This window comes from Capsicum annuum, chromosome 3 (genome assembly GCF_002878395.1).
Source record: "Capsicum annuum cultivar UCD-10X-F1 chromosome 3, UCD10Xv1.1, whole genome shotgun sequence".
Lineage (NCBI taxonomy): Eukaryota > Viridiplantae > Streptophyta > Magnoliopsida > Solanales > Solanaceae > Capsicum > Capsicum annuum.
The window spans coordinates 170,060,300-170,086,961 of NC_061113.1; the positions used below are offsets into that span (position 1 = coordinate 170,060,300).

At 32.9% G+C, this 26,662-nt stretch overlaps 1 long non-coding RNA gene across 4 annotated transcripts in view; it reads right to left on the bottom strand.

Annotated features, from left to right (window-relative positions):
- The window catches only part of LOC107852281, a 41,810-nt gene extending 17,676 nt beyond the window's left edge, over positions 1-24,134 (bottom strand). The window contains exon 1 of one of the 4 annotated variants that reach the window (XR_007053104.1): positions 23,471-24,134. This is a non-coding gene — a long non-coding RNA (uncharacterized LOC107852281). The remainder of the gene's footprint in view (positions 1-23,470) is intronic. The other 3 variants (XR_007053103.1, XR_001669365.2, XR_001669364.2) reach the window with 3 other exon arrangements.
- Positions 24,135-26,662: the final 2,528 nt, after the last annotated feature.

Here is a 26,662-nt window from a genome sequence, read left to right on the forward strand (position 1 = left end):
GAGAGAGAGAGAGAGAGAGATAGAGAGATATGTTAGTAAGTATATATATAAGTAGTGAATATATGTACATTAAGTATATATATATATATATATATATATATATATATATATGTTAATGACCAAGAATATAAAAAGAAAAAATATAGAAAGGCATATAAAAAAAATTATTTCCCTATTATTATTTATATAGCTAACCACTTGCTATATTATTTTATTATCTATCTATATTACCTATTATTATCTATCTAACTATATTACATCTACTTGTCTATTTATTTATTACCTATTATTATTTATATAGCTAACCACTTGCTATATTATTTTATTATCTGTCTATATTATCAATTATTATCTATCTAACTATATTACATCCACTTGTTTATTTTATTGGTATCAGAACTGTAAGATTCTAGGAGACCTTATTATATATGTTTTCAAGAACTCAGAAAAGAAATCCTAGACCCTACGAACGTTTAATAATATTAGATTTAGAATATTATTGGTCTCAGAAAAATTTAAAGGAACAACTTAAAAAATTATATAACTTCTTATTGCAACATAGGCAATTAAGTATTAAATTATTCAAACTTTCTCCATAGTCTAGAGAAGAAGTTTGGACTGAATTACAAGAGATAGATAATAGATTAAGAGAAGTTAGAGAACAAATAGCTTCTATTAACCACGAGCTTTGGGTAGACAACATTTTAAGAGATATGCACCCTTTTTATTTGGCTTAATGAATATACCACCAAAAATACAAAAACATTAAAAAAAATCAAAAATAATTTGTATAGTTTATACATAGAATATAAAAGAGTTTAACAAATAATGTGTTATCAAAAATAATAAATAAACCAAGAATGATTTCAAGACAACAGTTAGAAGAGGTAATAAATGTAGATAAAGAAATACAATTATTTCAACAAAATAAATCAAAACTGTTAAATGCTAAAACATTATATAATGAAGGAATGTTTTCAAGAGCATAACTATATGGGCATTATAGAGAAGAACAGATGTGTGTTATCGGAGAAGATAGTTGTAGCATAAATTTAATAAGCTCAGACTCTTTAAAAGAAATTATAAAATTAAACATGAATCTTATGCACATGGGATTAATAGTAATAGGCATAAAAGGATTAACTAGAAAAAAAATTAGAAACTAAAGTGTTAATCACAATATATGATAATAGATGGTCAGACTCAGAAAGATCTATAATAGGAATAACTGAAGTAGACATGACTAATAATAGAGGACGTTTTTATTGTAGTCTAGACTGTATGATAAATACTTTAGAATTCGAAAAACATATTAAAATAGGTGTACAGACTAAAGGATATGAAGAAATGAATAATGAAAATAATTTACTTATATGTGTAGGATTTATAGGAAAACTTGTCACTAACAATAGTATAAAGTTTAGTCTAAAAATAGACGATATAGTAAGTTTAATGGGAAATAAAGGTATTAAATTACTAAAATCCCTAAAAATAAATTCAGAAAAATATGCAGGATTAGAATGAAATTTAGAAAGATTTACTAAGAAAGAAATACTAAAGCCAACCAATCATTTAATGTATATAAACAGTAAAGGAAAAGCTTCAGTAAGATTCATAGACTATCAATATACAAATGAAAAAGAGACTGATGAAGAAATTGAAGAATGTGAGAATACTAATTTTATGAATATAGAAATATTAGAAGAAGGTTTTGAAGTAAATAAAGTTATAATAAAAGCAGAAGCTCTATATGAAACAAATAGCAATAGTATATTTAAATGCACAGGCTATAAATTAGGAAACTTAGACCTTGAGGAAATGAAAGAGCATTTTATAAAATGTGAATTAAGAACAGATAATTATGGTTATACACGTAAAAAGAAAATAAAAAATGAAGACTCAGAATTGATTTATAGTATAGACGAAAGTATAAAAGAATTTATGGAAAGTGCGGCAAGTTCCTCAAGCCCTTTCCAAAGAACAACTGGTATGCAAAACGTACCATTAACAACAGAAAATTTATCAAGACATAGAGTATTTAGAACAAACTCAAACACTCGGACAGAACAAGATATAAAACCTAGAGGAAAAAGAATGTCAATAGAAGAACTCATTAGATTACAAGGAGGTAATAAAGGAAAAAATCTAAATTTATCAGCTCATGACCCTCAGGCATGGAATAATACAATAGACATGTGGAAAAATGTAATTGTAGCAGACTACATACAACATACACAGGATAATCAAGAACTAGATGCAGAAATTATGTATAGATATTTAGAAACATTTTTAAGAGAAAGTACTAAAGCACTTTGGGAAGCTTATAAGATAATATTCCCACAAGACTTTCAAGAATTAGTAGAACTCGGCTCAAATCCAAACAATTTTATAAACAAAGTACATACTCTTCTAATAGGCTAGGATCCCAATAGTGGATTAGTAGTATTACAACAAAGAGCTTTAATAAATTTAGAACAATTAAGTATAATCATTGGTCAAGAATTAAAGAATTTTTCAGTGATTACTTTTATTATTATACAATTAGTGGGAACTCATTTGATCGGACTCTAAGAGCTAGATTATTTAATAAATTACCAGGAGTTTTAGGAAGAGAGATAGAAGAAAAATGGTCCAAGAGAGAAGGAGTAATACAAAACTCAAACAACCCATGGTCCATAGGACAAAGAATACAACATGTAATAGATATACTACGAGAAAAATGTACAAATAAATAGATACAAAAACAATTAAAAAGAAGTGATACAGATTTTTGTAAAAACATATATACTACACAACATTATGACCAAAATTTTTAGATAGTCTTGGGATGATGAGGCTTCTGCCTTGCCTTTTCCTTTTCATGTATTCATACTGAAACAAAAATCATTAGTTGTCTTCTTTCATTATTCTACTTAAATGATCAGCTAAGTTATTATCCTTTCCTTTAATGTGTTCTACAACAATATTATAGATTGAAGTAGCATCTAGGAAATTTAACCATCTCCTTTTACTACTATTCTTATGTTTTATTTTTTGATAAAACTTTACTATAGCCTCGCAGTCTGTTCTTACTAATATTTCAGGCTTATTTAATATATAAAGTTTAAAACTATTCAAACCATAAATTACTACTAGTGTCTCTGCATCTATGCTATTTAACTTTCCCTTTTCTTTATATTTTTCACTTGAATAAGCACAAATTTTTTTCATCCTTTTTATCACTGTATTTATTGGGTTTTGCCTTTAATATTACTTCCCATCCTTGAAGGCTTTCGTCTGTCTCAACTATTAAATAATTTATTTCTAATTGTAATTCTTCATACATCGTTGCCCTTTTTATTATCATTACATGTACAATTTTTCATTTATCACATTCTAGTGGTATTTTTGATTTTATTTGGCCATCTGAGTTTTCATCTGGTTATCCTTAATAAAATGATATTTAGTTAAACTAGGTTATGTCTGCACTGGTGAGTGAGTGATATTACTAACGCATATTATCCAATTTTTCGTAATTAAACATCCTCCATTATTTTGTACCATAAAGTCTAATCCTAACACAAAGTCTGCTTTTATGTTTAAATCTCTAACTAGTATTTCACTAAATGTAAATGATGGTTGGTAAAAATTTTCACAAGTATTAATAAAACTTATTTTTGCTTTTGATATATAGTCTGTATAGGTATTATATGTTTCGTCCATTTGCATGGATTCTTGAGGTTTTGACAATTTTTTAATTAATTCTGCTGTTTAAAATGCTCCCTGTACATCCAGAATCAACTATAGCGAAAGTCTCAAACTCATAGTCTTGAATTTTTATTCTTGCTAAAACTTTGACTGTACTAATTTTATTTTCTTCATTACATACCATTCCTTCAAATGGTATCATTATTGATTTTTTTTGTCTAACTCTATTATTTTCAGCAAATGCATTTAATAATTCTACTTCTAATAAATCTTCCTCTGTAATACCTCTTCATGTTTTTCGAGGTTATAAACTCTCATTTCTAATATTTTTAGTCTTCCTTCTAATTCTAATATTTTATCGTCTGGTGTTTTAACTATTGGTTCAGGTTGTTTCTTGTGAAAATTACTTAAATTGTTTGTTGATTTTTGAATTTTTAGGATCTCTGGAATTTTTTAATATATAGTTTATGTATCCTTCCTTGTAATATTTCCTACATTTTGCCCTTTTGTTTTTACTTACTGCCTAATCTTTTTCCTTCCTCAAATTCATGTTCACATTCTTCTATCAAATTTACTAAATCATAATAGTCTGAGTTTGTTTTTTCTAATCCTATTTCATTTATAAATTCATCTTCTCCTGAATCGAAAGAATCTGATTTGTTTATTTCTTCTTCAAAGACTTCCATGCTTCTAATAGAGTATATAGTTTCATTATCTGACATATATTCATCTACATTTATTAAATTTTCATTTACATCTTCTATTAATTGTGCATTCTTAGATTTATTATTGATTCTTGTTGAACAAGTATTTGCTAAGTGTTCTACGCTACCACAGGTAAAACATTCTAATTTATTTTTATAGGTTCTACTAGTGTTATATTTTCTTACATATTTATCCTTATCTAGGTATGACTTTTTTGCAGTTGATCTTCTTAAATAATGTTTCTTCTTAAAGATACTAATGAGCAACACTCATTTTAGACCACTTACGATGCTAGAACAATCAAAATTAGATAGAACAATTTTTGGACCCTACAACTTGGTATGTTACGAACCATTCAACTTAACTTTCAGACGAAGGCCAGAAGTACAAGTGGATAAGCCGCAGGTATGTCTATTAGACAATTTATGGATAACATATAATAGAAGTGACATTAATTATTTTATTTCAGTTCTAAATACATTAAGTTACTATTTTACTGAGAAAAATACCACTAACAGGTTTAAATTCTATGTTTCTCAGAGGACGGCAGCAAGGTGTGTTCCAGACTTGGATAGAGGTAATGGACGTCATAAAAGACTGTAAATCACCCCTTTATAAAGGTTTTTATGACCTCTCAAAAACTCTAGATTATGCCCAGAGAAATCTGAGACCAAATTATTTTATTACTCCACCTTTAAGACTAGAAACACAAAATTCCACAATATAATATTAATAAAGACACGGACAAAATTATATTTTGTGATCATTATTCCCCTATGACCGAAAATTTAAAAAGACTGAATCAAGTCAATGAAGTTTTAAGACAAGATAATAAAAATCTTGTAAAAGAAAAAGGGCAAATGTTAAAACATATAAGTATTTTACAAAACCGTATAAAAATCCCTCATTTTGAAATTTTACAACAGACTCAGTCAACTTATGAGACCCAGCCAAAGAGTTTTCCATCTTCTTTAAAAATGGAAAAACCTACTGTATTGGGTAATAATACAGCTAGTCCAACTCAACGGTAGCTGGTAAAGATTTCTCAAATCTATTAATGGGTGTGCTTTCTCCAATGAATGCAGCAAGACCCACTGTATCGGATAATGATACAGCTTGTCCAGCTCAAACAGTAGTTGGTAAAGACTCATCAAATCCGTTAATGGCTGACACTTTGCCAAAAAGTGTAGGGAGAATACTCCCAGCTAGTTTTAAAACCACAGATACTCAAACAATAGATGAAGAAAGTTCTAGACTATCTAAAGACACTAATGAGCAACACTCATTTCAGACCGCTTACGATGCTAGAAAGAGTGAGAAAGTTCTCTAATTTTCTTAAGTTCTTTAAATTTCTTAGTTTCAAAAGTTTGTAAGTTACTTCAAAAAAAAAGTGTGTGAAAAGTGTGAAAAATTTTCTTAGTTCTTCATTTTCCGATAGCTGTCAAGTTTTTAGGGGACTCCCGAAAGGAAAACCTTACTTCTTCCTTAAGACATGTAAGTAGTAGTTACATAGGTCTTTATATTTTTCTCCCAAATTTGTAAATTATGTTTGAATTAATCAAGTTTATATTTTCCTTCACATGTGTTTTATTATTATTAAGATCCGGATCTCCAGCGATTTTTTGCCAGTTTTCTGATCTTGTAAAATTTGTAAATTACTTATAAAAATACCCTCAGTATATGATTATTCCTCAGTGTCTTACCAATAACGATGGATTAATCTGTAAATTCCTAGGGACTTGAAAAGTCCGAAGAAGATAAAAAAGGACTGTTGTTATTCTCCCGGGGTGTGATTAAAGAAGATATTGTTAAAATATCTAAAACTGAAGAGAAAGAGATGAATAGAGAATAAAAATGTTTTAAAAAAATCAAAAAAACAAAAAATGCAAAAGTAATATATATTGGGAGAAAATACACTTGGACCTTTATGACTTGAACACTTACACTGGACTAGGACAATGAATGAGGGAGTACTGAGTAGGACTTTACACCATGTTAAAACACAACTCCAATAATTCAGCTTTAATATCTTAATATTACTTACCTATTTTTAATAACTTAAAAACTACTTACCTGCTTTAATAACTTATTATAATAATTTGTTTGCTATATTTATCTGTCTATAGTATTATACTAACTATATAATCCACGATATATATACATATATAAGTAATATATATTCTTGCTTATTATTATTACTAGTAGAAGTATAACTTGTCTATATATAAGACTATAATATATACATCCTTGTTAATATTATATATATAGAATGCATATATACTATTAAACATGTACCAAAGAGATATTTGTCAAATAATATTATATTAATTACCTATTTTGTACCACCATATATATATATATATATATATATATATATATATATATTAAATAATATACTAATAATAGACAAGTTGCAGACTGGTTAAAATATAGTTTAATATAAAAACTATATAATAGTACCACCAGTATTGGTACCAATAATACCATATTTACTGATGGTAAATATGTACCATATTATTGATTATACAAAATATAGGGACTTTTAGTATTACCTATATATTGGTATATTATATAATATATATTAAATAATATATTGGTACCATATAATATAATTTTAATTATATATTATATAAAATACTATTATATGGTACCAATATATTTTAATTATATATTTACTGATGGTACCAATAATATATATTGGTACTATTAGTGATACCTATATATTTACTGATGGAACCAATATACAATCTTAGTATATTACCAATATAGTTTATGGTGGTCCCAATATATATGGTACCAATATATATTTATATATGGTACTAATTAGATCATATATAAATAATATATATATATTCACTATTGCAAATTATAGTCTGGTACTATATATATATATATAGTGCCATATTACCTAATGTTACAGTAAAGGAAAAGTTTCAGTAAGACACTACTAAACATGTAGCAAAAAGAGAAAAAAAAGCAAGAAAAAATCAAGAGTAAGAAAATTCTCTAGTTTTCTTAAGTTTTTTAAATTTTTTAGTTTCAAAAGTTTGTAAGTTGCTTCAAAAAGAAAAAAAAAAAAAGGAGTATGAAAAGTGTGAAAAGTTTTCTTAGTTCTTCATTTTTCGGTAGCTGTCAAGTTTTCAGGAGACTCCCAAAAGAGAAACATCACTTCTTCTTTAAGACATGTAAGTGATAGTTACATAAATCTTTGTATTTTTCTCCCAAGTTTGTAAATTATGTTTGAATTAATCAAGTTTATATTTTCCTTCACATGTATTTTATTAAGATCCGAATCGCCGGTGGTTTTCTGCCAATTTTTTTATCTTGTAAAATTTGTAAATTACTTATAAAATATCCTGAATATATGGTTATTCTCTTAGTGTTTTAGCAATAACGATAGATTAATCTGTAAATTCCCAGAGACTTGAAAAGTCTGAAGAAGATGATGGTATGTACCATAATACATCCATAATATTATATGGTAATATATGGATCATATAATATAGGTCAAACTCATCGATAGGACCTCAAACTTGTCCCTACAATTCACTTAGACCCCTAAATTAAGGCTTATACCTATTAAACCCTTAAACCCTCGAATTTTGCTTCGATTGGGCATTTTTTACACAATCAGCAAAATGTATATAGAGAGTGTGTTACACTCGCGTGATGTGGCAAAAATGCCCAATAAAAAAAAACACGTGGCAAAAAAAATATATGTGGAATTGCTGATTTATTTTTCTATTTAATTAGCTATTTAATAATAATTTTTTAATTAAAAAAAAAAAGAAAAAAAGCATACCCACCGCTCAAACGTCATCTTCTTCACCCCCACCCCACCTCCCTCCGTCGTCTTCCCTCACACACACACACATACATCGTCTTTACCACCCCCTCCCCTACCCCAAACCCCATAGTCTTCACACACACGGTCATCGTTTTCACCCTCATCCCCCACCCCGTCGTCTTCATCCCCTACCCCCGTTGTCTTCACACATAACTCCATTTTTATTCCTTTTCTCCATTTTTTCCAACGATTAGATTAAGACAATAAATTAAAAACTAAATTATATTCTTCATTGCCAAATACATTGAAATTTCAAGAAGTAATATTTTAACCACTATATTAATAATCCAAAATATTTTAACAAGATTTGGACAACAACAAAAACATCGAGTTTGGAATCTTTGCCAGCAAAGATTTTAAATCAAATTCAGCCATGGACTCATGTGTTTTTCATAGAAATAAAAGCAAATATATCACTCTTCAAGTTTACTTTGGGTTTTCCAACTGAATGAGAAACCTTTAATTTCACCATCGTGATTGTTTTTATCAAGGACGAAGGCATTACTATAATGGAACTTTGAGCCTCATATGAACAAATTTAAGGGAAAAAAAAATGAAGATGAGTTGGAGAAGAAGTTGGAGAAAAAATGAGGTTTTTCTTTTGTTTCTTTTAATTTTATTTCATTAATAATTTTTGGGGGGCTCACAGTGCCACTTGGCACCATTTTATTCGAGATTTAGTTAAAAAAATACTTCTCACGCGCCTCCCGCAAGTGCATAACACGCAGTGTGCCATGTAGGCAAAAAATGCTCAATCGAAACAAAATTCAGGGGTTAGGGGTCTAATAGGTACAAGTCTTAGTTTAATGGTCTAAATGAATTTTCGAAACAAATTTAAGATCCTATCGATAGATTTGACCTATAATATATATATGGTACTATATATATAATATTATATGATATGGTATGTAATACCATACCATATAATATGACATTATCCATATATCCATATATATACCATATTACCATATGGTATATATATATATATATATATATATATATATATATATATATATATATTATAGGTAATAACGATTAAACTACGGATTTGATAATATTACTATCCGTTAGATATCCGTTAGATAGTCATTATTTACCAATATTACTATCCAGAATATTACTAGGGTATATATGATCCGTTAATTACCAATATACTAATGTAATAACATAATAATGACAATGGATACTACCCCAAGACCTATTTTTATATATTTTTGGTAAAACATATTATATTAAACGCAAAAGGATGGTTTTCATGCACAATCTTCATGTATTTATTAAATGAAAAATTAATAAATGTAGATGGACACATGTCAGAAAATGAAAGTATATACTCCATTAGAAGCATGGAAATCTTTGAAGAAGAAATAAAAAAACTTGATTCTACCGATTCAGGAGAAGATGAATTTATAAATGAAATAGCATTAGAAAAAACAAACTCATACTATTATGATTTAGTAAATTTGATAGAAGAATGTGAACAAGAATTTGAGGAAGGAAAAGGATTAGACAGTAATCAGTGTTGTTTTTGTAAATGATTTCCAAGTAAAAACAAAAAGACAAAATGAAGGAAATGTTACAAGAAATGATGCATAAACTGTATAGAAAAAACCTCAAGGATTCTAAAAATTCAAAAATCAACAAACAATTTAAGTAATTTTCACAAGAAACAACCTGAACCAATAGTTAAAACACCAGACGATAAAATATTAGAATTAGAAGAAAGCCTAAAAATATTAGAAATGAGAGTTTATAACCTCGAAAAACATAAAGAGATAATTACAGAAGAAGACTTATTAGAAGTAGAATTATTAAACACATTTGATGAATCTATTTTATTGGTATTAGAGAATAAACCAATAAAATGTCTGATACCAATAAAATAGACAAGTGGATGTAATATAGTTAGATCCTTTATGATATAACTATATTACATCTTAGTATATTTTGTTACTGTGGTATTACATCCACTGTATATTTGATATACCTGGATGTAATATATTGGTGGTCCTTTGTAATATAACCTGGATGTTAGGTACCACTATATAGATGAACAGGTATATTACATATATATATATATATATATATATGATACTTAGGTATTATGATAAACATATATATATATATAATATCTAGTTGTACCAAATAATATACCAATATTATTGGTATATATTCATTACATGAAATATATCCAGGATTAGGGTAATTACATATTCCATTATTACATATTACCTATCCATATAATGTTCATTCAATATATTTGGCGAATAATACAGTTTAATATTACTATTTGAATGAACGGAATATTGATACTATGGTACCATATAGTATATAGTATCCATAGATTATATAATATTGTATAATATATATATGATTACCATAGTACCAAATATTAACATAATATGTATTATACACTATATACATATATTAGGTACTACAATACCTATTTACAAATGGCACTATATAAATAATATATATATGACTATATATATATAATAGGTTACCATTATTTTAATATTTATATATTACAATACTATAGATTACATAGTATTGGTACCAATATAACCAATACTATGATTACAGTACCATATATCCAATATTTATGGTTATATGATATAGTAAATGGTGTATATACATATATATGGTATTATAGGTATTATACATATAAATATATGGTATACCTTACTCCCTCCGTTTCATAATAAATGAATTGTTGAATTTTGACACACAAATTAAGGAAAAAGTATTAAAGACATAAATTTAACACAACTTTCCATTTTAACCCATAAAAAAGAAAAAGTTGACTTTGTAATACTTTTTCAAAAGTTAATTGGTTGTCAAATCATAAGGGTAAATTTGAAAAAAAATTCAATGATTCACATATTTTAAAACACCAATAAATACCCCAACAATTCACTTATTTCGAAACGGAGGGAGTATCATATATGGTACAATACCATATGGTAATATTATACCATATGATAATATGATATATTATGGTATTGTATAATATTATTATATCACCATATATATTACCAACATGTAACATAATTGGATACCATATGGTATACCATTACCATATTACCATATGGTATACCATGTGATAATATGGTATAATATAGGTAACATATTATTTATTACCTATATAGTAATAAAATAGGTAATATTTTATATAAGTATATATATATATACTTATTTTAAACCAGTCTGGTAATAATACCAATATATTATGGTACTAATAAGTATATTAGTACACATTTACTATTGCATATAGATCCAATGTTAGTACCAATATAATTATTATGGTAATACTAATATATTACCATAATAAATATATATTACCATATAATTATATAAAATATTACCTATTTTATTATCATATAAGTAATAAATAATATATTACCTATATTATACCATATAATATATTTATTTGGGTAAATATACCATATACCATATTTACCAGTTATAGGGTAAATATACTCCCCATAATAGTAGTACTAATAATAAACTATAATTATTATAATTAGTTACCCAAAGTTGGTACCAATATAATTATTATTTGACAAGTACCAATGTCGGTACCTATGTGCATGATGTATAAAGGGAAGTGACGTGCATATGTAAGGTGAAAGTACTGCAGTGTATTAGATTTTTAAAAAAAATAAATAAAGTAGTAAGTAAAATAAAGGGTTAAATATCTCATTTTGAAATAAAATAACTTAGCCCTTTTATTTCCATGTTTCAGAAAAAAGAAAAGAGTCTTTCATAATCTTTATTCAACAATCAAATTTAAAAAAAAATTGCATTTGTAGGGAAAAGTATATATTATTCTTTAAAAAATAATTAAAGTTCTTTTAAAAGAAATATGCAGAGGTTGCAACCCCATTTTTTTTTTTATAAAAAAATCCAATCTAGTTTTGAACCAAGACATGCTAGTGTTGAACTCTAAAGAAGTTCTAGCCCACAAAATTTAACCTCTTAACAATACGAATTAAACCCCTAATCCTAGCGATTGCGCTAAGTTAAAAATCTAAAGACGGGATGGAAAGAAAACAATTAAATTTGCTATCAAATTTAAGGATTCACAATACTTCAAATAAGAACATGCAAAACATAAATTTCAAATTATATTGTACGAAACACTAAATGACAATAATAATAAGTGTTGATAAAGGAAGAATAAAGCAACAAAAGAGGAAGAGGCACTAGACTGTTGGACGGAAACACATAATGCTTCTGTTATTTCGCTTCTCTGATTTGGACAGAGATGGATGATAAGCGTTGAATTTACCACTCATCTGTACTCAACATTCATGCACATTACTATGTTTTGAAAGAATAAGTGAGACATACTTGTGATTAAATGCACTACTATCCACATTTTGCAGGCATACAGGTTATGAGAAGCAAAGATGTGGATGCAAGTTGAAAAGGATCAAAAAGGAGAGAAGACGTGCAGCTAGTAAACCTGGAGCAGAACACGGTCTCAGTTACCGCGATCGTTGTCTGATGGCCGCGATCGTAGCCAGTCAAGACAGATCAAAGGACCGCGATCGCAGTGATCTTAACGCGTTCACGGTTGACGCAATCACGTGCAAGCTGACGCGATCGTGGACTAGCGGGATTATGCCCAAGGGCAATTATATCAGTTTGACCAGCCGACCCCAAATCCCATTTAAGGCTCAAAACTCACTCATTCAAAGGCATCACCATCATTCCACTAGTTTAACACTCATCCTTAATTTAAGGTTTTTGTAATTTCTTGGAGCTTGGATCTTAAATTTACACTAATTTGAGGCAAGATTTAATTAGAGGAACTCTAAAGCGTAGATTTGGCTTTGTCTATAATTTGAGGCAAGATTTATTTAAGTCTAACGTATGATTTTTCCTCTCTTTATTTTACTTATGAATATCTTTGATGGACATCTTGATATATTTGTTTTCATTATCCTTATGATGTGCTAGATCTACCTCTTGGAGTTATGCTTGATTAGGGTGCAATTATGTGTGGGTTGTGATGTATTTGTGTAGATTTTAGTTTGTTGATGATGAGTTCTACTATTTCTTGATTAAATTGGTTTGAATTTATGGGTGAAAGCCCTAAATACCCAAATGGGTTTGATTGGTGAAAATTTCAAGATTGGTGAAAATTTCAAGCTCTTGAAAGCTCAAATCATCCTTAAAAGAGGGGCTTGGGTGAACTGTTCCACATCATCCTTGAAAAATGAATGTGGGAACCAAGGCAATGGTAGACAATTTATGGGCATAATTTACTAATTCTAACTATCTTAGACATAAGGGTGATTACGAGGTTGACTATACCATGGGTATCATCTCAGAAATAAGGATACCCAATTGAGGTGTTGGGTGACTTTAATTGACACACTAATTAGGTACTCGAAAGGATCAATGAGTGACATCTTTGAGACTTTATAGACAAACTAGCCTCAAGGACTTTCAACCTAGCCTACCACATCATCACGATTAAATTTTGCATTGAATTATCATGTTCACATGCATAACTTGCCCCTAGGATAGCGTAATCCCAAGATCTGTGCCCAATTAATTACACTTTAATTATTTTTAATCTCGAATTAGTCGCTTAGAATCCCAAGAATTACTTTCATATTCGAAAACATTGAGAACTCTCAAACCATCTTGTACCATAGGGTTGACTTAGCAAGCAACTTTTATTTCAAACTTACTCAATCGCCCACACATTGTTCCTCGTGGATTCGACCCTGACTCAAAGTTGGATAAATATATTGACGACGACCGTCTTGCACTTAATTTGACGTGTAAGTTGGACGTTATAAAAAATAGCGTTGTTGCCGGGGAATAATTTGGCGTATTGAGTTAGTTTAGAATTTTAGCTTACTTGCTTTGATTTAAACTTGTAAATATTTATTTGTGATTTTCTTTTGTTCCTTGTGTTAGGTAGATTTTTATTTTTGCTTATTTGTTACAATGGCATCTTGGAATGAATGAGTTTGGTGGTTGAAAATCTTATCTTAATAATCCATGTCCATATTGTGGTGGACCCCACTTTTGACAAGATTGTAGATATGCTCCCCAGAGAGATGTGTGCACCTTCTCGATCCTATTGGCAGTATGATCGTTCCTTATGTGGTGGTCAAGATGGACATTGAAGTGACTGTCCAAATGCCCCCTCTCCTCATTATACTACCCCAAATGCTAGTTTTCTTATGATGTTGATAGGTCTTATGATGAAAAAAGGAAGAACAACGTGTCGAATACGATGGTGTTGAAGCAATGCTTCAACTTATCTTGGATTGGGTGAATACAATGGAGGATAATTTATATCTTACGCATCAATCCGCGGGGACATGTATAAAGGAAATTAAAAGGATAGAAAAAATGGTAATGAGGCCGGCATCTCACAAATCGTGAACATACCCACTCTTCAAAATGAGGTTGATAAAGAAAATATGTCAAGCCACATGGATTATGGTGAGCTTGACGTTGAAGAATCCCTAGTGATTTCCCAACCAACCGAACCTAATATAAGTAAAGATGCAGAATTGAGGAAATGGTACTAGAGTCAAAAGAAGAAATTAAGCAAATCCCTTATGAAGACTTTAGTCCATTTTGGGGTGAGAATGCCAAAAGGGATGTGACTCCATAATTTGGGAGAAAACCTCACTCAAATCACTTTTCGACATTATGCATGGTGAAAGCTATGAAAGTCAAACCACTCAAGCAAATGACGCATTGGAAATAAGAAGCAAAATCCCTACTGGCAAAATGAATCCCACCACTTGAAGGCCATCAAATGCAAAATCCATGGTGTAGCAAGTGGATTCTTGATGTTCTCACCAATATCAAAGCCTACTCGGAAGCTTGATGTGAAGTAGGGTAAAAGGTTCAAGTCTTCAAAGTGGAGACATAAATGAAAGATGAAGAAAGTCATCGTGATAATAAATATGGCTCTTGCTGGGAGGCAACCCATCGTTTTCATGTTTGCTCCATATACTTTTGAATAAGTCACATAATTTTGATGTTTTGTCGGTGCTTTGGACAAGTTGGAGGCTTAAAATAGGGGATAACTAAGCTTGGAAGTATAGCCGCCATGTAAAAAAATAGGGCAAATAAAGAAGCAGATGGCCTCAATTACCGTAATCGCAGACTGAGGGTCGCGATCGCGGTACCGCGATCCCACCAGTTATGTCACGATCGCGCCACTATGCCCATGGTTACCAATGCGGTTTTAGGAAGCCCTTTCACCCTCCTTATGCTTTTGTATTATGTAGTGAGGTCACTACAAGTCTTTTATTTGGGGGTGTGTGGCCCTGCCCTTGTGTGAGTTCACAATTGGCTTGCAATAATTGAACTTAGTTGACATGAAGCATAGAAAGTTTGTGACGACGATTGTTTTCATTTTTTAGTTTTCTAATTCTTTTAATAATGATGTTGGATGAGTTTTTCCTATGATAGATTGAGTGACGTCATTCTTAAGGGAAAAATATCGTTATTTGGTTTTGAGCCAAGAAATGCAAGGAAAGTCAGAGTACCCATAGCATTGAGGTCATAAATGCAAGGAAAGTTTGAGTACCTGCAGCATTTTGGATTTGGGATCGCACTCATGCCATTAACAAAGTCAGAGTAGCCATATGATTGGTTTAACCACATGAAGCCAAAATGTGAGATAAAGGCTTGGATGGTTAGCAAATTATGCATGAAGCAAATGCAAAGCAAACACCCCCCACCCCCGCCTCGTTTATAATTTTTTAAAAAAATTAAGGGCATGGACGCGAGTGACCTTGTACCAACACTTTTTCTCTTTTTGTGACTCCAAAAATTTTTGGATTGTAAAAATTAGTAAATGCTCCATTTTTGTCTCAAGCAGAAGGGGCAATTGAGTCACCTTGGCGAATTTTGCATGCCGTGTGTGGTGAGTTTATTTGTCTAAGTCTCATGTATGCTTGTGTCATCTAGAAATTTCTCCATTAATCTCTCAAGGCTAATTTTGATTGTACTTGGTTGGTGAGATGATTTTAGGCCATCTTTATGACATTGGAAGTCCACTTTAGCCTAAAAGTCTACCCCTACATAGATATTATCCCTAGTCACCCACTTTGAGCCTTTAGACCTTTCTTTGGCAAACACATTGCAAGCCGTAAGCCTTTCAATCTTTATACCTCTTTTGAACCCTACCCTCCTTGAACATCTAATTGCAACTTGAGGCTAAAAGCCTAAGTTAGGGATGGTGATGATTGAAAGAGGTAACTTTGGGCCACGAAATTGTTAGTGAGAGCCTACGTGCTTAAGCATTGAAACAAATGAATAGAAGATGAAAGGACCCAACAAAGGAAAGAATTGCATGAAATTTGCTAGAGAAAGAAATGAAAGAAAATGGGTGAAACAAAGAAATTAAAGTAGGCACATCTATAAAAGAAAAAAGTGGCTCATAGTGAAAGGTGGAATAAATAAGTATGACGTAGACGTTCAATGAGGGTATAACCCATGATTGTTCCTAAATGATATCCTACCCTACCCCGAACCTATGTTACAAGCTCAAAAAGTCCTTTGAGATCTCCAACCATTTACATTCATTGTAGTGGAGATTGAAAATAGGGGTAATCCTATGTATGGTACTTGATAGCATCTAGAGTTCTTGAGAAAGAGTGTTTTACACTTAAAGTCCTTGTTGCATAATTGATGACTTGGTGTGTGAAATCTTCTTTCTTGTTAGGAGGCATGTAAGTAAATCGAGGTGGGTGATTTTGTCATCTCCAAAAAAATAAGGCAAAAAGGAGTATAATGTAGTGAGGTCAAAGATGAGTCAATTTTAGAGTATTAGTGACTGTTGCATAGTTGCTCTTTAAAGTCTCTTGCATCCGTGAAAAATCACATTTTATGTTGAGGGGTGTTGTGAAAATAATTTTTTCCATGTTTGAAGAGCTAAATTGTGGTATTAACTAAGCTTGAAGTCATTATGATCATTTGGGTCATTCAATGTGGGCATAAATATGCAGAGTCTCGTGGTAAGAGGTGGTGTTGCTCGAGGACAAGCAAAGCTTTAAGTTGGGGGTGTTGATAAGCGGTGAATTTACCATTCATTTGCACTCAACATTCATGCACATTACCATGTTTTGAAAGAAAAGTGAGACATATTTGTGATTAAATGAACTAATAATATCTACATTTTGCAAGCATACGGGTTATGAGAAGGAAAGATGTAGATGCAAGCCGAAAAGGATCAAGAAAAGAGAGAAGAAGTACAACTAGTAGACCTGGAGCAGAACACAGTCTCAGTTACCGTGATAGCGGTCTGAAGGCTGCGATCGCAACCAGTCAAGATAGATTAAAGGACCGCGATCCCAGTAATCTTAATGTGTTCGCGGTTGACGCAATCGCGCACAAGCTAACGCAATCGTGGACTAGCGGGATTATGCCCAAGGGCAATTATGTCATTTTGGCCAGCCAACCTCAAATCCCATTGAACGCTCAAAACTCATTCATTATAGGGCATCACCATCATTTCATAAGTCTACCACCCATCCTTAGTTAGGGTTTTTGTAATTTCTTGGAGCTTGGAGCTTAAATTTACACTAATTTGAGGAAAGATTTAATTAGAGAAACTCTAAAGTGTAGATTTGTCTATTAAAGATTTATTTGAGTCTAAAGTGTGATTTGTCCTCTCTTTATTTTTCTTATGAATATCTTTGATGGACATCTTGGTATATTTGTTTTTATTGTCCTGATGATGTGCTAGATCTACCTCTTAGGGTTATGCTTGATTAGGGTGCAATTGTGTGTGGGTTGTGATGTATTTGTATAGATTCCAGTTTGTTAATAATAGGTTCTACTATTGCTCGATTAAATTGGTTGGGATTTGTGGGTGAAAGATCCAAATAACCAAATGGGTTTGATGGGTGAAAATCCCAAGCTCTTGAAAGCTCAAATCATCCTTGAAAGAGGGGTTTGGGTAAACTTTTAGAATCCACGTCATCCTTGAAAAAAGGATGTGGGAACCAAGGCAATAGTAGATAATTTATGGGCATAGTTTGCTAATTCTCACTATCTTGGACATAAGGGTGATTACGAGGTTGACTATACCATGGGTATCATCCAAGAAATAGGGATACCCAGTTAAGGTGTTGGGTGGCTTTAATTGACACACTCGTTGGGTACTCGAAAGGGTCAATGAGTGATATCTTTGAGACTTTGTCGACAAACTAGCCTCAAGGACTTTCAACTTAGCCTACCACATCATGACGATTAGATTTTGCATCGAATTATCACGTTCCCATGCATAACTTGCCCCTAGGATAGCGTAATCCCAAGATTCGTGCCTAATTAATTACACTTTAATTGTTCTTAGTCTTGAATTAGTCCCTTAGAAGCCGAAGAATTACTTTCACATTTAAAACATTGAAAACCCCCAAACCATCTTGTACCATTGGGTTGAACTTAGCAAGAAACTTTTATTTCAAACTTACTCAATCGCCACTCACATTGTTTCTCATGGATTCGACCCTGACTCAAAGTCGGGTAAATATATTGACGACGATTGCCTTGCACTTAAATTGACTTGTAAGTTGAGCGTTATCAATGAAGTCAAGCCATGAGACTCCAAACGCGCTCTCAAGTATACATGTGAAACATGAAAGAAAAGGATTAGAAATGAGAAAATTATTCTTAACTCGAGAGGAATATGATGTGAACTCCTTACAAGAAAAAACCCACAGAATGAATATACACAGAAACAGAAGGGAATCACTACTCTTTATGAAACATTATATTAGTACTAAAGGATCTCTCATGTCATGTTAATGTAGAGGAAATTCATCTCATGTGAATACATGCCGGAGGAAACACATATAGTTCAAGAATTTATAACTACTTCTGGAAAGGTTGCATTTATATAATAACAGCATAACATTATCATCAAGAACTACAAGTATATTCCAAAGCATGGATCAAGAGATTTGTATTTAAAACAACATGTATCTCGCAGCGACCATTAACTTCTATGTGCCTACAATTTCTAAAAAAGAGATAGGATAGTAAACCTATAGTACAGGGGAATAGAGGAAAAACACTTTCTGTCGGGAGCCTAGATGTAGCATACTACATACGATTTCAATTTAACAACTTCGATCAAAGAAGATAAATCTATAAACATGGTGTCTACAGCAAATTCATTTATCTGCATAGACCATTTATTTAGACGAGAAAGATGATCGGTTAATATCACGATCACAAGTTTCTCTAACGGTTAAAATAACTTTTCTACTTAAGACTCACAACATACCAAAGCTGATTTTTTGATAATGATAAAAAAACATGGTAAAACAAACACTTAGAAGAAGTATAAGAAATATTTTAAGACAAATAATACACTGCTTCAATCATATGCGATTTAGTTTTAAATCGATTTGGCTGAAAAATTCTAAATAGTTGCTATTTAGTCGCATATTTATTTTCATCTCATAATAGATAAAAAGAAAAGATTTTGAACACACATTCAAAAGAAAAATTAAACAAAGACAAGAAACATCTCAAATTAACTAATCAAAAGCTAAAACAAACAACCAATTATATCAATTTTGACGTAAAGTCAATCAAGGAGTTCACAGTTCCATAAAATTGATGCAACAGTGAAGAATATCTTTAAATATGACCTCCATTCCATGGGTATATCTTTTGTTATTGCTTCATAATTAATAAGAACATACATAAGAGAACACATAAACTGTGAAGATGACACATAATATGAATTTTTACTATGCTCGGCTAATTGATTTTAACATCAGTATGATCTCAACAATACATTATTAGGGCAGCAGATTTTCCACTGGAATCTCAAGTAGGCAGATTTGGAAAACTCAAAATAAAAAAGAACAAGTGATTTAAAGCACCCAAAAACATCTTCACATCAATAAACTGAAGATACCTCCTACGTGAAATCTAGGAAGCAAAAATGAAACAAACAACATTATAAAATAACATCATAAGATTCTATTTTCACCTATTTCGGAGCATTGAACTAAAGGGATTTTAGATTGCAAATCCACACTTGAGACTTGAAAACTCTAAACTTGAATGACGCAAAGAATCCCAAAAATTCAAAGAGAGACGAAGAGACAGGATAGTTGTGAAAAGAGAAGTTTGTCACTCAGTATTGTGACTTAGAACTTAGAATCGTAAAAGCCTTTTAGTATTAGACAAGAATCTAAAATTTTCTATTCGAATGTACAATCCATCCTAGATATCTCAAGCCATAATTGATGCCATATTCAAGTATTTAAGCAAAAAGTTATAAGATTTCATGACGGATAGCCAAGCATAAATAAAGTTTTCAGCATTTTTAGAGCTTTTCCGTGCCAGACTGAAGGCTACTAATGCCTTATCAATGCATTGCTGGATAGGAGGGAAATAAAGCAGCTATTTCCAAGTTTGAAACGTCCAGACCAACATAGCAATGATCCTGCAGTAAGCCACTAACCAGACACAATATTGGGTACAACAGAGAACCTATTCAAAGCAAAAACAACAACAACAACAAACCCAGTATATTCCCACCTAGTGGGGTCTGGGGGGGTAAGATGTACGCAGTCCATACCTCTACCTCTGATGAAGTAGAAAGGCTGTTTCCGATAGACCCCCGGCTCAAGGCACGAGATACCACACAAACACATAGTGCAGCACAGAAGCAGATTACATAACATAAATACGGCACCCATAAGTAATATAAAGCAGAGGAAAGCAGGGGAAAGCACACAGATTCGTAATACTACATGGAACACGGAACACGGAATCATGACAAGAATAAAACCCCCACCAAGTAATTTCCTACACTAGCGACCCGAACTGGCCCTAATCCTCTGCCGTAATTCGCGTCCTCCAGACCTTCCGATCTAGGGTCATGTCCTTGGTGAGCTGTAACTGTTCCATGTCCCGCCTAACCACCTCACCCCAGTACTTCTTCGGCCTACCCCTACCCCGCCTAAAACCATCCAACGCTAGCCTCTCACACCTACGGACCGGGGCATCCATGCCCCTCCTCTTCACGTGTCCGAACCATCTCAATCGTGCTTCCCGCATCTTGCACTCCACTGAAGTCACACCAACCTTCTCCCGGATAGTCTCATTCCGAACTCTATCCCCTCTAGTCAGTCCACACATCCAGCGCAACATCTGCATTTCTGCCACCTTCATTTTTTGGATGTGGGAGTTCTTAACTGGCCAACACTCCGCTCCATACAACAAGGCCGGATGGACTACCACCCTGTAGAATTTGCCTTTAAGCTTGGGGGGACCTTCTTATCACACAGCACCCCCGACGCGAGTTTCCACTTCATCCATCCCGCCCCAATACGGTGCGAGACATCCTCGTCAATCTCACCGTTACTCTGGATCACGAACCCAAGATACTTGAACTTGTCCCTCTTACATACCTCCTGAGCTTCCAGCTTCACTACTACCTCATTCTCCCGCCTCACGTCATTAAAATTGCATTCCACATACTCTGTCTTGCTTCTGCTCACCCTGAACCGTTTAGACTCAAGGGTTCGCCTCCACACCTCTAATTTGTCATTCACACCCCCTCGAGTCTCATCTATCAGAACTACATCATCTGCAAAAAGCATACACCACGGCACCTCCCCTTGAATACGCCGCGTCAACACATCCATCACCAACGCAAACAAAAAGGGACTAAGAGTAGATCTCTGATGCAATCCTGTCAGGACAGTGAAATGCTCCGAGTCTCCTCCCGCCGTCCTCACCTGGGTTTTCGCTCTATCATACATATCCTTAATTACTCTGATATATGCCAGCGGTACCCCACTCACCTCCAAGCATCTCCAAAGCACCTCCCTGGGGACTTTGTCGTAAGCCTTCTCCAGGTCGATAAACACCATGTGCAGATCCTTCTTCCTCTCCCTATACTGCTCCACCAACCTCCGTACCAGGTGGATTGCCTCCGTCGTCGAGCGGCCGGGCATAAATCCGAACTGGTTCTCCGAAATAGACACTATCCGTCTCAGCCTCACCTCGACCACTCTCTCCCAGATCTTCATCGAGTGACTCAATAACTTAATCCCCTATAGTTATCGCAACTCTGAATGTCCCCCTTATTCTTATAGAGAGGGATCATGGTACTCCACCTCCACGCCTCGGGCATCTTTGCCGTCCTGAAAATTTCATTAAACAATCCAGTCAACCACCTTACACCAGCCTCTCCAACGAACTTCCAAAACTCCACCGGTATCTCATCCGGCCCCGTCGCCCTACCCCTTCGCATCCTGCGGACAGCCTGTCTAACCTCTTCTACCTTAAAACGTCTACAATAGCTAAAATCCCGACACTCCTCTGAGTGCTCCAGTTCCCCTAATACAATAGCTCTATCCCCTTCGTCATTCAAGAGCCCATGAAAATACGACTGCCATCTCTTCTTAATGTGGCCGTCCTCCACCAACACTCTACCGTCCTCCCCCTTAATGCACCTCACCTGATCGAGGTCACGACCCTTCCTCTCCCTAGCCTTAGCGAGTCTAAACAACTTTTTCTCCCCTCGTTTCCCCTGTAACCCTGCATACAAGCTCTCAAAAACGGCCGTCTTAGCAGCCGTGACTGCTGACTTCGCCTCCTTCCTCGCTAGCTTGTACTCTTTCCTGTACACCCGCTTCTCCTCTTCGTCCTTACTTTCCACCAACTTAGCATACGCCCCTTTCTTGGTCCCCACTTTTTTCTCCACCTCTTCATTCCACCACCAATCCCCCCGATGGTGCCCGGCCCGGCCCCTAGAAACACCCAACACCTCACTTGCATTCTCCCTGATGCACCTTGCCGCCCTGTCCCACATACTATCCACGTCCCCCCTACACTCCCACACCCCCATTCCCGCCAACCTCTCCCCTATCTCCCACGCATTCACTGGCGTCAGGCCGCCCCACTTAATTCTCGGCCTACCTTCCTTACTCCTCCTCTTTCTATTCTTCTTTATACCCAAATCCATAACCAAGAGCCTATACTGGGTCAAAAGATTCTCACTCGGGATGACTTTACAGTCCTTACACAAATTATAATATTTTGCAAACACTCAATCAAGAATACGCAGAACTGAACGACCAAAAAATATTTTATTTCATATTTTTATGTCCATAACAAACCAACTAGAACAGCTAACTCTAAAATCAAGCACCACCAGTGACTTACAAACCTAAACTAAGAATTATGTAATTAAGGCGGGATAGAATTTACCTTGTGTGGGGCAGCGAACTAGGACTTCTTCGTTGGAGATTCAAACTCAAACTCAAACTTTGAATGAGAACGAAAAAAAGCAACGAGAGTAAGGAAAGTGTGATAAAAAATTATAAAATAAAACAAACTTAGTGAGTGAAAGAGTATAGTGGCTCAAGAAATTTCCCATTTTTTTACCACTTGAACCATATCCTAAAGGGGTGAACAAGACCCCTTTTATAGGCAATTTTTGGGCTGCAACAGTTCTCGGGCATCAAGAATTCAAAATTTTTTGGAAAAGCCCCAATCACAGAGAAAAAAATTGTGGAAGAGAAAGACTGGTTTTATTTAACCTTTTTAGGTTGATGTAGAAGGAAAAAGAGATGATTTTGAGATCTTACTTTTGGACCCATTAGATTAAGGGGAAAACAATTCCAAATTCAATGGTCCTTCTTGTTCTTCACCTTTTCAGGAGCAACAACTGTGGTGGAGTATTTTGGGGGATGATTTGATCAGGAAAAGCTGTAGAGTTGATGGAGGAATTTCAAGACTGATAAAAAAAAAAAAGGAGGAGAAGGCTGAAGACCATCGGATTTTCCATTATCCGGTGGTTTAGCATTGGTGTTAATATTGTTCTCGTTGTTACTTGTATTATTGTATATTCGTGTTGTTGTTGGTGTGTTTTATCGGGTAAAGGGAAAAGAGGGATGGAGTTGGGTCGGGTCTGGTCTGGCTGGGAGCGAACTAGTTGGTTTATTTGTTTGTTGGGCCTGCTATATTTTAGTCTTTTAGGTTTTAAGAGATGGAAATTTAATTGAAGAAATTGACCTAAATAGATAAGTTAATTAATATATATATATATATATATATATATATATACACGTGCATGATTGTACATATGTTTAGCTATAATTCTAAAAAAATAAAATAAAGTAAATTTTCAAAGATATAATAATATAGCAAGACTTATGTTAATACGTTAATATATATTTATTTATTTATTTTATAAAAGGTAGTGAAATGATATATTTATCTTTTTTTTAAATATTATTATAATTTTAGTTTTTCCTGTGCAAATTTATAAGATGTGTTATTAGTATTTTAATAATAAAGATAAGAAAAATATAATTTTCAAACTGTTAATGTTAAAAATAAGAAAAAGATATATATATTTGGAAAAATATTCAATAATCCTAAGCATCGATATATTAATTTTTAAGAAAAGGAGAGTCAAAATTGAGTGTCAACAATGCCTTTAACATATTATTTGGTAGCCTCATATGTAGCCTATTTTCCTTCTTTGTTTGACCTAAAATTGATCGAAATATCCTAAGCACTTTAGTGAAAACTTAATGAGTTAAGGAGTGTGAAAAATAAGAAGAAAAGAGGTGAAAGTGATACCCCAAGAATCAGTTATTGATGTAGTAAATTGATTTGTTATGATTGGGAGTTATGTGATGAAAAGAAAGAAAGTGTTCAAAATTGAATAAGATGTGAATGGAAAATACTCCCACTGCACTGTATATGAACTATCTTAATGAGATGGGGCAAAACAAAAGATGTGTATGAAGGTATATGAGGTGGAATATTGGTTGTTGGAGGTAAATTGAATGAAACTTGTGATATATTAAAGCACTTAGGGAAGATAGTCACTATTACTGGCCAGAATAATTCCTACCCATCCCTTAGCCTACTTACAACCCATAAAGACCTATTTGATCTTGAGCCTTAACATTTTGATATTAGTAGAGTACTACACTAAGGGGAGTGTAACTTGTAAATTCTTTCGGAGAGTAAGCGTAATTTGATTCTTGTACCCATTTTGTGATAAATTGCATCTATATGAGTGGTTATAGGTAACTCTCTTGTTGTAAGAGCACGTGTTTAATAATGGTTGGGGGATTTGTATGATCTCTTTGATTGAGTAATATGCATGAGTTTGCCAACTTGGTGAGTCAGTTCATGAGGTTAGGATGTTTTGAAGTAGTATTCTTGAGCTTTCACTTGTGTATAACATGCTTAGTATAAAAACTTGCATTATGTGTAGTCATTGTAGTACTATCTTGAATGTATTGCTTGTTGTATAAGTGTATAGTCTGCTCTGATTATGATTCTTAGAGTAAAGAGTTGCTCTAGGACAAATAAGACTTTAAGTGTGGGGTGATGATCTGAGGTGGATTTATGCACCTCAGTGTTATTATCCAGGCTTATTTAGCTTAGTTTAGAGGACTTCTCTTATGATTAATGAGTAAATATTGATATAATTGAGCATATAAGTGTTAAAACACTTTATTATAATGTTTAATGTGTGTTTCAAACAAGCTTGGAATCAATTTGGTTACTTAGAGTTTAGACGAGAAAACTAGTGTTACTAGCTTAAGCTATGTGTTATTTTAGTTGATCTCGATGGATTTTACTATGTGTAATGAGTTAATAAGGGTATGATTATGTAACTACGTGTTGAATAACTTATTTATAATATTTAAGGCTCAATTGAAACAAGTCAAGAGACAAAACAAAAGTTAAAAATCAAAAGGACAAAACTAGTACTCTTAGCTTAAGTTACTAGTTCATCGTCTTGGATTGTATGTTATTTTGAGCTCTAATTCATGGTATTTGATGATATAGGATGATTTATGAGTTGATAATGATGATAAATGAATGATAAAAAAACTGTAAATCAAGTGGAAACAATACCACAAGGCTTGAAATGGATGGACAAACACAAGGAACAAAAATTGACCAAAAATGGATGATTTGGAGTCATTGGCGTGCCTTGGACATTAGGCACTACGTTAAGGCCATGACACACCCTTGGGAGAATCCTAAATTACCAAATACAGTATCTCACAGAGATAAGGGCATGCCACGGGCCCTAGGAACCGCGACAAGGGTGTGGTATAGTCCTATGTCAAAATCGGCAGCTTGTGTCCTCCTATAAATAGAACACTTAAACACATGTGTAAACACCTTGGACGACCTTGGGACTTTAAGGGAAGCTGGATAACACTTAAATTTAGGTTCATATTCCATTAATTTAGTTTTTTTTATGGATTTTAACATGTATTCATTCATTGTGATTACGGTTATATCTTTGATCTGCTAAATATCCTTTTCCAGGATTAAGGCCAAGAACATAAGTATTATGATTATGAATTGATTTTTTTTGGTTGTTTATCATATTTGGTTTTTTATTTATCCTTTTTATAATTA